Below are 11,794 nucleotides of genomic sequence, written 5' to 3'. Positions count from 1 at the left end.
ACTACGGTGCGTATGAGACAGCCAATCAAAGCGATTGATTTTAAGCGAACCCAAGTTCTTGCAAGCGACGGCTCACTGAGCCGTCGCTCTGAGCCGGGCTCAGAGTAGGGTTAAAGTCGCTTATTTCTAGGTTAGTTGATTATAAGTACGCATTCAAAATTCCCGCAGTGTGTCATGTTCCCCAGCTTAAGTAAACACAATTTTTAAGTAAATGGACTTCAGGAAGGTTTCTTTCGCTTGTTCGCTTAATCGAGCGAAATTTCTAAGCGAGCGCAGTAAGTGAAATTTTTTAGCGATGTCTGAGGTTCCCCACTATATAATATTCAAGTTTGGTCATATCATGTTTTCTAACTATTTGCATTCAACAAATTAATAAAAAGGTCCAAGTGCCTTGAAATTTACATTAAATTTTTGTGACGAGTAATTTTGATGTCACAGTTCAGCTTCACTTTCATACAATCAAATACATATATAGATAAAATAATACTGGTAATCTCTATTTTGAAACCTATAAATAACGCGTAATTAATCTCAAATTCTTAATAAATCTCTAAATTGGCTTCGAATTGGTAAAAATGATTTTTTAATTTTTGAAAAAACATTTTTAAAGTATTACGAGTATTTGCGATCTTTAAGATCCCTGGGAGAGAGAAGATAAACATAATTAGAAAGGAAATTTAATTTCCTTGAAAGAAATTTAATTTTTTTAAAGTTTTCGATTCTCGTCTCAAAAGACTCATTCTGCCCTTCTATCATCCCAACCATCAAGTTTGAATAAGACTTCTGGATTTTGAAAAAAATCCATGAAGCATTTCGACGTCATTTTATAAATGGAAGGACGAGTTATTTACATATGTTTAGGCAAAGATAAGTTGATTAATTTATAGAGTCTGTCAACGGTGCTCTGAATTTCAGAGTCTGAAATCGGCAATTTATTCCTAAAGTAGGTCCTACGGTAAGGGATAAATTTGTCCTAATTGGTAAAAAGTGGAGCGATTAGATCAATTTGGGAAATAATTTGCGACAAGCGTGTTGCCAATTAGGTTGGCGAATAAGTGGCGTCAGGAATTCCTTTGGGAGCAGAGATCATACCAATTTTGCAAGTGGGATACATCTTGTAAAATTTAATTAGGGAAGTTTCATGCCTATAATTATGCAAAAGGTTGTATATTTGGAAATTTTGTGCTTGAAAACTAAATTGTTCGAACAGATCATTTTGTCCTGGGTGTAAATCTTCAAATACTTTGAGCTAACGAGTTGACGAGTTGTTTGGAAAATTCGTCATTTTCAGTAGCATGTATTAAAATATGAACAAAAAATAAGCCATGTCACATAATTCCATTTCCTTTGTTAATACAGCGTCACAATATGACATTTGCACTTAATTTAATTTATGTATGGATATCAACACAAAATAAGGACTTGCGTATTGCTTTACACCACCACACTTATTTATTTAACGTATGTATCAGTGCTGCAATGGATTGAAAAGCACAGCAGTATGCATATTGTCCCCTAAAAAATAAAAAGGGTTCGATATCTTCTCCATGAACCTTCTTCATTCCATCCCGTAATATGCATAATCTTAAACTTAAAGTTGCATACCAAACCAAACCATACGCTCACACTGTATATTATGTTGTGGCATAAACTTTAGAAGAAATTTCTACACATTTTGCGTTGGGTACAATGCTTCCAAAACTTTCCCATCTGGTCCATATCCATAGCAAGAGAATTAAACGGTTTCAGCTTTAAATTAATTATAATTAATTCGTTTCGGTAATTGCAAAAAACTTGCAGTATAAAATTTCCATTTTGGACAATTCTTAAAGAATTTTTGTTTGCAGGAGAATTAACTTTTTCAAGAAAGAAATATAAAATGGACCCCATCCTCACAATTTCGATTGTCTATTCCGTTTTCTTCGTATTCTTTGGGATTTGGAGTTTTATCGAGATGGGAAAAGATAAGAGAGCGGCGAGGATACCGGATTCAGAGATTTCCTGGCTTCTGCATCCAAACGGAATAAGAACTTCGGAGTGCAAATTGCACACTTTGGAACTTCTCGGAGGATGGTTTGGATCCCTCATGGGGCAAATTTGTTTTAACCATAAGATCAAGAAATGTTCTTATCAGGTTAAGTTCTGGATTATCGTGATTGCTCATGTGGCCGGGATTTGGTGTGTGGTTGCGAAGAGGGAGGAAATTCGGAATCATTTTAATTATTAAATATAAAAGGGTTAAATTGTTTTTTTTTAATTTTTAGTTTGAACCTAAACACTCAACTGTAATAAATTATTGCGTAATAATTACTCAATAATTATTTCGGGTAATTATCTTAATTAATGAGATATTAACTTTTCAACCTTTTTTTTAATTTCATGTAAAAATTGTATTTAATTAACTACTGGCCCTTGATTTATTACTAAATTATGTATTCAATAATTAATTAACGAAATAATTAATGGTACTTAATTCACTTCATTAATTTCCCAATGATAATCAAATACTTATTTGCAAATGTCAATTATTTCTAAAAAAAATACAAGACGGGAATAAATAAAAATTGTCACATATTAACAACACGGTTAAAAAAGTTGGGAAATTTAATACCTAATTTGTTTTCATTGCTCAGATTGTACTGATTAATTAAATTTGTTGTTCGTTAATAGAAGGCGTAGACCTAGTGTGTAATTTTACACAATTTATGAATTTCGGCACCTGGATCTAAAGTGTTCTGATAATCAAACGCAATTCTGAACTTTTAGTAGCATGAAATACGTAATATTATCTTGTATGTGCACATAGTGTGAAAATTCTGCTATTAAAACAATCTACGCGTGATAAAATTAATAAAAAATAAAATTCGATTTAATAAAAATTATATTAACTTGTCGCAAACAAAAACGCTTCCGTAAATTTATCGCATCTGACTTTGAATGCAGAATATTCATACATCTTCAAAACCCATTACATGGTACATTAAAGTTTTACAACTTTATTAATTAAAAAAAACTTCTTCACAATAAAGTTTTACATTTCTACCGGTTCTATTCTTAAATGGAACACTCAATCTCCACCATTAATTATTTTTGAAGATTAATTTGCAGCAGCAAATGACTTTTGCAGGTGAAAAATGTTAGTTGATTTTTAAAATTTTTTATTGTGGGTTTTAGTGGTTTTATCAACGCTGGTACAGGATCGGGCTAGTAAACTAAAGCCATCACATAGTCAATAAGCTTCCGGTGTTGTTTTTCACGCCATGGGATATGAAACTAAGAATGGCATTTTTGACTTGAATCAATTTTCCAGGAAGTGTGGTCGCAAATCTGCAAGTTTTTAAATTTTCTCGGACCTGAGTTTCCAGAACCGCACACATTTTTGAAATCCTTCAAAAAAGGATAGATCATTAGCAATGCAATATTCACATTAAATATGAGAATCTGATGTGTTCACTTGATTCATTTTATGTATGGATATTTACCTAAAATATGGGCCAGTACATTTATTTACACCACTTCACTCAGAGAAATTGGGTGATGATTATCACCAGATTTAGACGTACATGACTCTATCGAAATGGTGATAAACTTCATCACAGATTGGTTATAGATTTGTAACCGAATGGTTACAAACATAGCCGCCTTGGCTTCAATTATAACCTATCTGGTTATTCTGATAACTAGTCGGTGGTAAATTAATTACCATAGCGGTAGAGTCATATATGTCTACCAATCTTAATAATATTTCTGTGAGTGTACATTTATTTATTTAACGTATGCATCAGTGTTACAGTGGGTCGAAAAGAACAGCAATAAACACGTTGTCCCCCTAAGAAATAAAAAGGGTTCTAAATATCTTCTCCATGAAGCCTCTTCATTCCATTACGTAATCTTCAACTTAAACTTCCATCCCCATACCGCAGAGTGTATATTATTATTGTAGCATAAACTTTACAAGGAATTACCGGGAATTAAGAAAAGTCTAATTTAAAAAATCGAGCATAAATAGGTGGTAAAGGTAAATACTGGGAAAAGTCGGTGATAAGAAATAATAAAAAATGATGCATATGTAGTGCAAAGATTTGGTTCGAAATACTTAAAAGGTTCATACAGAATCCGCGCGATCCCGTGACCAACTGTGCAAAGATTCACTGAGAAGTTTTTTTTTCGTTTTTTAAATTTAAAATTTATTTAAGATGGAATATCAATCTTTGGGCGCCTGTATTGGAGAAATAGCGGCAGAATATGGGGAAAGAGAGATGCTTCGAGCATTCCATGAAGGGAAGATTGAGGACGGCATCCCCGCCGCGATAGATGAGCTCTACTACGCGAACAAAACCGAGTGGGAGGAGACGAAACAAGCCTACTCCGAGTTACCGGACGAACTTTCCGTTAATAGGGAGGCCAACGAGGCCTGGGGCATTGTCGCGAGGGGAAAAGGGGAAAATCTACACTGCAAATAAAATTAGCACCATTTGTAGAGTCATATACGTTACGACTTTGGTAATGACGTTATACATATTGGTAGTTTTGTACTACAATTTGTTAAAAATTTAAATCGGATTTGGTGAAGATTACTACCAAATCTTTACCATATGTAGGACGCGTTTTTACCAAATTCTAGAGTCATATGCGTTACGAATTTGTAGGAAATTCTTTACCAGATTATTTGCAGTGTAGAGGTCGTGATGGACGCTGGCTTCCGGTTGGACGCCATGTTGGGGGGAGAGGACAAGGGGATGGTTTCTGCACGGTTCTGGGGCTGGTTCAAAAGGAACTGGAAAAAAATTGTGAAGGTTTTTATTATCGTGGTGCGAGGTTTTTTGAAATTATTGGCTGGGTGATTGTAAGAAATAAATTCCGAAGGATGATATCATTGCAATGAGAATAAATAATTACTTAGGAAAAAAATGACTTTTTGACCTTTCAAAAAAATTGGTTTGATACGGTTGATTTGATTTATTCAAAGATTGATCTACCAGTAGACTTTACAACCATGATTCATTCATTTCAACAAAATACTTCTCACTGAGAATTATTTTGTATACTGAGAATTTCTCAGTATACATACGTAATGTGATCTTATAATATACAAATCAATCAAATTAGTCCCTGACTGAATTATTAATTGCATATAGGGTACGGAAGTGAAAGATGAAAAAGGTATGTGTTCTTAAATTTTTCATTATGCGAAATTGATTTATTTTAAATTTGAATTTATTATGCGATATTTATGCGACCGAAGGAGTGTTGTCGGAAAGATTTGATTTCGTTGTAGTTTAGTAGATGGGTAGTCTCCTGCCAGCATTTTCGACGGACCAAAATTTATTAAAATGCCAAATTTCTAATTGATAAGGGAAGGGAAGGAAAGGAAACAATAAGAACAAAAGGTCATCAATTTTTGCAAATTTAGTGAATAAAAGTTAGACATTGATTTAAAGATGATTTAATCCATTTGAAAGAAAGTTGTAAATCTGAAATTTTATGTATTTTGGTAAAGAGGATAAACAGGGTTTCATTTTGAAGACGGACCTTAATTGCAAATATGAATGTGTGGAAAATGTTAAATCTATATTATAATTCAGAATGTCTGTTTGTTACGAAAGTGGGTGGAGTTTGTGCGTGACGGAAGTTTGACGTGATTGGTCAAATCGGAGCGTAGCTCCACCTACTCCACCAGAAGTGCGGGGATATTGATGCGTTACGTTGAAGCCAACCCTCCACGCAAAACATGGTTGTCCACGACCGTCGTAAGACGGGCTTACTCGCTAGTACTAAATATTGTTAACATATGGCAGGTTGCTTTATTTATTTTCAAATTGTGGCAGCTTTGAACTCAAAGCTGTTTTAATGGGTAATTAGTGTTAATTTAAGCAAAAAGATGCATGGACAATGGATATTCACTATTTAGAAATGGAAAAACTGATCAGCGGTAAATTTTGATGTGATAAAATTTCGATTCAAATAATCCGATAGTTGATATTTAAATTTGCAGAATCGCAATATTTTCACGAATGACGGCATTTATTTTCATCTCTTCTTCACTAGGAAGTTCAGACGAGGTCGGGACGTTTCTCTGTGTGCACGAGGTACTGACTATCCGATAGAATCTATCGCCGTACGGTTATTTATTCCGACCTGGTATTGATTTAAAAACCCTGCTACATGTGTAAGTACACATTTAAATAAAAAATGCTGACGTTGACGCGTTCCTTAAAGTTTTTTATTTTTAGAACATAAATTTCTTAAGTGTCAAATGTTTAGGGTTAAAGGCAATAGAAAAACCAAACTAAGGTGGCCAGTCTGGAACATAGCTACCTTTTCTGAGAAGGTGTCTTTAAATAGGATTCGACCCTTCCTTCCAAACATTCCACAGGGCTAAACTTTACCACCTGTAGGATACAAAAAGTTACACGTTATTGAGAATTCTTGAAGTCGGTGGCTTTATTTTACTTTGTCAAAATTCCTGCCTTTCCTTTCTGACTCCGGAATTCTTTCGTGGTACATTGACCTCGCTGGTGTGCAATTAAATATTGAGATCAGCGCTTTAATTCTCTGAGTTAGTTTTAATTCCTTAACAGATCTACACTCTAACCTAAATCGATAACCCACGGTATAGATGTATGACTCTACCGAGTGGTAATGATTTGGTATTAGATCAATATTACATGGGTAAAGATCTAATACTTCTTAGTATTGCAATTATTACTACAAAGTATAATTTTAATACCGGTTTTATACATTATTTCATTTAAAATAAGAAATTTAAAACATTATTTCATTTAAAATAAGAAATTTAAAAATTAGAATGCACACTGAGAGAAATGTGGTTAGGATTACCACCAGAAAGTAGACGCATATGACTCTACCGCTATAATGATAATTTTCTTACCGATTGGTAATAAATTCGTTATCGATTGGTTTCAAAGATAGCCGCCTTGGTTCGAATTATAACCGGCTTATAAAGACGACCAGTGAGTGGTAAATTTATCACCATGGCGGTAGAGTCAAATACTTCTACAAATCCTACACTCACAGAAATATTAGTAAGATTTGTAGACATATATGACCCTACCGCCATGGTGATAAATTTACCACCCACTGGTCATTATTATAAGCAGTTTGGTTATAATTGAAACCCAGGCGGCTATGATTGTAACCATTCAGTTACAAATTTATAACCAAGCGGTGATGAAGTTTATCACCATTTCGGTAGAGTCATACACGTCTAAATCTGGTGATAATCATCACCCAATTTCTCTGAGTGTAGCAATATTTCTGTGAGTGTAGAAGTATAAAATTCTGTTTCTTCTCCATTCAAGCGCAAATTAAAAATACACCCAGAGAAATATTTTCAAGATTTGTAGACGTATATGACTCTACCGCCATGGTGATAAATTTACTACCGACTAGTTATCATTCTAACCAGACTGGTTATAGTTGAAACCAAGGCGGCTATGTTTGTAACCATTTGATTTCAAATTTATAACCTACCGGTGATGAAGTTTATCACCATTTCGGTAGAGTCATACACGTCTAAATCTGGTGATAATCATCACCCAATTTCTCTGAGTGTAATACAAAAAGTATTTCCAATTCGACAGATTATCCACTGCATCATGGAATTCATCCCGATCTCAAGGCTTATCAAGTTGACCCAGATAAACTCCACGTGGGAAAAGGAGGCTCGGAATCACCTCAAGGCTCGCAGCCCTCTACGCCTCTACCCAAGAAACAAGGCTCGCAGTATTGCGAAATATTTGAGCAAGCCGGATTACCAAGGATATCCAAAAAACGTGCGATTTACTCTGTCCGATAATTGTAATCTAAATGACTTTATCTCCGATTTTTCCAGCTTTTCTGCCAAATATTGCAAAACTGTTAAACGCCTCAGTGTGAATTGGTTTATAAGTGATGACATATCCGAATCACATCAACTTTGGGAAATCTGTGCTTCCTATACAAATCTGGCCTCTTTCGAGACAAGAATCTGCATTAGTAGGGTTCCACCGGACGGTAGAGAAGCGCTGGAAAGAATATTTGTTATTTCGATGCGCCAGGATTTAATTCCCGCGGGTATTTTGTTCCCCAAAGTTGACAGGGTTGCCGTAGGTACGAGTGTTTTTGACTGTTGCCTACCAAAAGTTAGTACTGAACTGTTAAAAGCTAAACTTATAAGGGAAATCTTACCAAGGTTTCCTAACTATGACAAAATAGAATTTGGTGATAAATATTTGACCAGTATTGATGCGGAAAATGGCTGGATTTCAGATCGAAAAGAGCTCTCGATTTTTTCATTCTGCTTTTTAACTTATTATGTCGTTCAATAGATATCTCCCACTGCGTATTGTGACGGTAGCTCGTCTGGATTTATACCAAATTTATGACGAATGCAGTCACATTGTGTCGCAATGCATGACAAGATTTGCAAACTGTTTGCAACAGCTTCACCTAGCGGGAAACAGGTATGATAAACCTTGCACGGTTTTTATCCCGGTATTACCAAAATTAAGGGTTTTGAAGGTGTCGGACTTCCTTAAAAATTGGTTACAATTTGAAACCCAATCTGATCAATTTCCACTACATTATGGCAAACAGTTTCCAAACTTAGAAATGTTACGTATTATTGAAAACTGGACCGAATTGGGGGATTTTTCTGACTTTTTTGAAGGGATTGTCCCACTCCTGTATGAGTCCTTTTTGCGAGAAAGAATTCCAAGGTGTGAGTCCTTAAGGGAACTTGAGATACCGCTCCCGCAAAGGGATAAGTTCAGACTGTATAAGTCACGTGAGTCTGTGGGGGGTGAGGAATATAGGTGGAGAAATAGTGAGGAGTACCTTAAGAGGATACAGAATACTTTTCCAGGAGTGGATTACCAAGTTTTAAACCCAGTTTGGAAAAGGGTGCAGAATTTGTGGTAATACAGGTTAGGAAGTTTATAGAGATTGGAAGGATTGGGTAGGATGGTCGACATAAGGGAGTAGAAATGTATGGTGCTTAATTACTTATCATGAATGACGTGAATTTATGTACATACTTATACATACACTAGGCTACCAGCCCGTCTTAAAGACGGGTGGATTTGTAATAATAAAAAAATAAACAATAATAAAAAAATTTAATAAGCATTTGTAAAATTTGCTTCTAATCCCTTCATATTATTTTTCACTGTGCTGATTATGCATGATCTGCATATATACATAAAGCTAAAAATATACGGCATTTAAATTTATTATAAAATTCGCTAATATTTAACAAGATAGATAGATAGATAGATAAAGTTTATTCCTCAGATTGACGTAGCCAAAGCCTTTACAATCAAATGAATTAAATATATATATCACATGAGTCTCAGTAAATAATTTTAGTGTTATAATACTCCAACAATTGTATTTCTGATGTTTAGGGCTCTACTTACGAACAGATAAATGTTTTTAATTTTGGTTCCATTTAAGTCTACGAAAAAATTATAATAATCTGTAATTTCACAGGGTTTATCATATTCTTTAAGGTACTCAAATCGAATTATATTATACCTGGGACATTCAAACATTAAGTGGTACAAATTTTCTACTTTTCCAATCGAACAACATTTACATGTAGAATCATTCATAATGTTATAAAAAGCTTCAAGTTCAAAAAGATTTACTTTGTGTATTTTAGAAATGCAAGCGCGTAGTTGAATAATTGTACAAATCTGATTCCAACTGATCGGGAAGTTGAGATACGCCTCTCTCCGGCAATGCGTCCTAATTTTACAATAATTTTTGATAGAAGTGCTACACTGCATAGCTAATACATTTTTGTTTGAATCTTCATCAAACAGATGTGATACATATAAATTTAACATATTTTTAGGTACAGATAAAGCCTCCTTAACATCCCATTTGGTTAATAAATTAGTCACATCAGTATACCAATTATTCATCTTAATATCAGTACTAGTCCTTTGTAGCGATACATAACACTGCCGAATTAAGCTATTTTCTGGCTTACTCATGATTCTAGCATTAAAGTACATAATGTTCTTAACTAACACAGATTCGAGGGAGTGTACATACGCTTCAATACGAACGAACCAATTTGGAGTTTTCTGTGGAAGTTGGAATAACCTTCTCAGAAACTTTGTTTGTAAAATGTTAAGCCTATCTATGTGTTGTACTCCCCATACAGTAGCACAGTACATAACCACAGATCTTACTAGACTATCAAATAGTTTAATTCTACTGTCTAAAGTCTTTATCTTACTTCGGTAAAATATTGAAAACAAATTATTCACTCCGGCAGTAGCTTTACTTATAAAATGTTGACATGTCTTACTATAGTCCAAGTTTTCATACAGAGGGACACCCAAATAAGTATACGTATTAACAATATCAATTTCATTATCTTCATCCCACATAAATTTAGGTTTACATATTTTGTGTCGACCACTTCTAAACATCACAATTTTAGTTTTAGACAAGTTAACAATCAAATCATTCTCTTCAAAGAATTTCTTAATAATGCAAATTTTTGAGTTAAGATTGTCAAAGTTTGTGGCGAGTACAACTATATCATCCGCGAATAATAGCATATGTATATCCTTACTAGCCATCCTCAATGCATCAATTCCCGATCTGTGAAATATACTAACAATATCCTCAATAAATATTGTAAATAGTTTTGGCGATAACGTTTCTCCTTGAAGGACAGACTTGTGAATAGGAAAATAATCGCTCTCACCATTCATTGAACGCACTTTTGCTTTGGCATTGAAGTAAATACATTTTATGATATTGATAAATTTTGTGCTTAGTTTGATACTTTCTAACTTAGTCCATAATTTATCGTGCTTAATAGTATCAAAGGCAGAAGATAGATCGAGAAATAAGGCATACAAAACGCTTTTCTTACTTTTACAATGCTGCTGAATAACAGAGTTAAGAATAAAGACATACTCTTCACATCCTGTTCCTTTTTTGTAAGCAGCCTGATAATCAGATATTATCTTGTTCTCGTCGCACCATACATTCAATCTATTTGTCATGAGCATAGTAAGCAGCTTAAGACTGGTGTTGACTAAACTTATTGGTCTATAGTTTGAAGGCAATAGGGAGTCACCTTTTTTATAAATTGGGCTGATAATAATGCTTGACCAATTACTCGATACTTTTTGATCTCGCCAAATTGTATTTATACAATCTTTCAGAATTAGCCTATGATCACAATCCAAATTTTTCCATAGTTCATTAATAATCATATCAGGTCCAGGAGCTTTTTTTAATGCCAATTTATTTATTGCAGCGTTTAATTCTTCAATGGAAAATTCTTTATCAAGAAACTCGTCATGCACTTCTATGTCTTTTATTAAGTATTCAGGCATATTGTCACTAAATTGTGTAGCATAAAAATCTTTAAACTGAGATGGACTAGGACTATTTGTTTGCGATGTACATATTTTCTTTGGTCTGAAATGTGATATAGCGGAATAAAAATCTTTTGCGTTCCTACTATCACAAAGTTGTTTGTCAATTAAATTATAATATTTTACTCTTTTTGCCTTAATAAGATTTTTATAACTCCTTTGCGCTCCTAAGTAAGTCGATCGGCATTCTTCATAATTGATATTCGTACATGGAATTTTACGAAAATGTCTGAGATGCTGTCTGACCTTCTTTTCATTTGTAAGCAACTCTTGTCAAACCAAATTGGTCCGCGATATATATTATTTCCACCCAAAACCTTCTTCTTAACCATCCCTGCATCTCTAGCTGCATGTAACATTGTTTCACACAATTCATTCATTCCAAG

General features: G+C 34.2%; 1 long non-coding RNA gene across 1 annotated transcript; it reads left to right on the top strand.

The window, feature by feature from the left end:
- Positions 1–1,567: 1,567 nt before the first annotated feature.
- Positions 1,568–2,586, top strand: LOC110850128. The gene is made up of 2 exons (XR_002547930.2): positions 1,568–1,779; positions 1,848–2,586. It is a non-coding gene; the product is annotated as an uncharacterized LOC110850128 (long non-coding RNA).
- The last annotated feature ends 9,208 nt before the right edge of the window (positions 2,587–11,794 follow it).

Source organism: Folsomia candida, unplaced genomic scaffold (assembly GCF_002217175.1).
Source record: "Folsomia candida strain VU population unplaced genomic scaffold, ASM221717v1 Fcan01_Sc005, whole genome shotgun sequence".
In the NCBI taxonomy this organism is placed as follows: domain Eukaryota; kingdom Metazoa; phylum Arthropoda; class Collembola; order Entomobryomorpha; family Isotomidae; genus Folsomia; species Folsomia candida.
Note: the sequence above shows the minus strand (reverse complement) of the source record. Positions and strands in the feature narration are given on the sequence as shown.